The sequence below is a fragment of the Leptonychotes weddellii genome, chromosome X (assembly GCF_054177405.1).
Source record: "Leptonychotes weddellii isolate Sample4059 chromosome X, ASM5417740v2, whole genome shotgun sequence".
Lineage (NCBI taxonomy): Eukaryota > Metazoa > Chordata > Mammalia > Carnivora > Phocidae > Leptonychotes > Leptonychotes weddellii.
Window position 1 is genome coordinate 23656547 of NC_138385.1, and position 2426 is coordinate 23658972.

Consider the following 2426-nt stretch of genomic DNA (forward strand, 5'->3'; position numbering starts at 1 on the left):
AGCTCTATTTTCACCTTTTTGAGGAACCTCCATACTGTTTTCCAGAGTGGCTGCACCAGCTTGCATTCCCACCAACAGTGTAGGAGGGTTCCCCTTTCTCTGCATCCCCGCCAACATCTGTCATTTCCTGACATGTTAATTTTAGCCATTCTGACTGGTGTGAGGTGGTATCTCATTGAGGTTTTGATTTGGATTTCCCTGATGCTGAGTGATGTTGAGCACTTTTTCATGTGTCTGTTGGCCATTTGGGTGTCTTCTTTGGAAAAATGTCTGTTCATGTCTTCTGCCCATTTCTTGATTGGATCATTTGTTCTTTGGATTTTGAGTCTGATAAGTTCTTTATAGATTTTGGGTACTAGCACTTTATCTGATATGTCATTTGCAAATATCTTCTCCCATTCTGTTGGTTGTCTTTTGGTTTTGTTGACTGTTTCCTTGCTGCAGCAACATTATTTCTAAAGAAACATCATTTCTCTATGGTCTGTTATGCCACCTTTGTCATAAACAAGTGCTTTACGTGTGAGGGATTGTTTCTGGACTTTTTCTCTCGTGTTTCATTTGTCTATTTCATATCCTGGTGCTAACATCACAGTGTCTAACTTACTATAAGCTTACAATAAGGCTTTAACATCTGGTAATGTGATTCCACCATCTTTATTTTTCTTTATGATTGTCTTGCCTATTTTTGCCCTTTGCATTTGTGTAAATAATTTAGAATGAGTGTCAAATTCCATAAGAATACTACTGGAGTTTTTTGAGGAAAGCATTGAAGCTATACATGAATTTTGGGAGAATTAGCATCTTGACAATATTGAGTTTCAAGGGGTGCCTGGATGGCTCAGTTGTTAAGCATCTGCCTTCGGCTCAGGTCATGATCCCAGAGTCCTGGGATCAAGCCCCGCATCAAGCCCCACATCAGCAGGAAGCCTGCTTCTCCCTCTCCCACTCCCCCTGCTTGTGTTCCCTCTCTTGCTGTCTCTCTCTTTCTGTCAAATAAATAAATAAAATCTTAAGAAAATAAATACTTAACTTTAAAAAAATATATTGAGTCTTCAAATCCATGAGTATGATTTGTCCCTCCATTTTTGTTTATGAATTTTTCTCTCAATAATGTTTTAGAGATTTTTGTAGAGAGGTCTTTCTAATTTTTTATTGGACATATTCCTAGTTATTTGGTACTTTTGATGCTACCGTAAATGGTATTATTTCAAAATTGCTATTTTCTAATTACCTATTGTTATATGGAAATACAATAGATTTTTCTTGTATTGATATTATATCTTAAGACCTTGCTAAATTCACTTATTAAATTTAACACTTATCTGTAGATTTCTTTGGATTTTCTATGCATGTACTCATATTTTCTGCAAATAATGTTAATTTTATTTCCTGCCATTTCAGTCTGCATAGCTTTTATTTTTCCATGCCTTACTGCACTGACTGGGAACTCCAGCACAATTTTAAATAGAGGTGTTTATAGTTGGTTTTCTTGCATCATTCCTATATCAAAAGGAAAACTTTTAATATTTAACAACTAAGTGTGATGTGAGGTATAAGTTTCTGTAAATATCCTTTATTAGATTATGCCAGTTCCCTAATAACTCACATTTTGCTAATATACATTAATAGACATTGGATTTTATTGATTGCGGTTTTTATACAATTTTTGAGATACATTTTTTCTTTATTCTCTTTATGTGGGAAATGACTGATTAATTTTGAATGTTAAATCAACCTTATGTTCCTGTAATAGAACCAAATTTTCATGATACATTATCCCTTTTATAAATCACTAGATTCAGTTTTGTAACACATTTTGTGTTTGTTCACTCATGTACCTAAGAAAGATAGGTCCATGTTTTTCTTCTTGTGATAATCTTTTTCACCTTGTAGTAGCAAAGTTAAACTGGCCTCCTAAAACAAAGTGGGTAGTATTCCCTTTTTCTCTTCTAAGAGTTTGTGTAATATTGGTTTTAATTTTATCCTTGAATGCTTAACAGAATTCACTAGTGAAATTCTATGGGCCTAGAATTGCTTTTGTAAGAAGGTTTTAAATTCTGGATCCAATTTCTTTAATTTAGGTGTATGTCTATTCAGAACATCTATTTATTCTTCTGTTGGCTTCTTTAAATGGTGTTTTCCCAAGAATTTGTCTCTCTCATTTACATTTACCAGTTTTAGGCTTAATCTAGGACAGTGGCTTAAAGGAAAAATGGAAAACCAAGACAAGAAGAAATGTAAAGCAATGCTATATAATGAGTTATGATGCCGACCATCACGTCTAAACAAACCATCAATAGACACAGAAAAATTGTTCAACAAGCCTGTTCATTTATGCAGGACATTTCTAGAAATGGTTCAAGGAGAATGTGCAGCTTAAAGTAGTGTGTGGAGGGGGGAGGAGAATAGTTTATCTGTTCAGACTC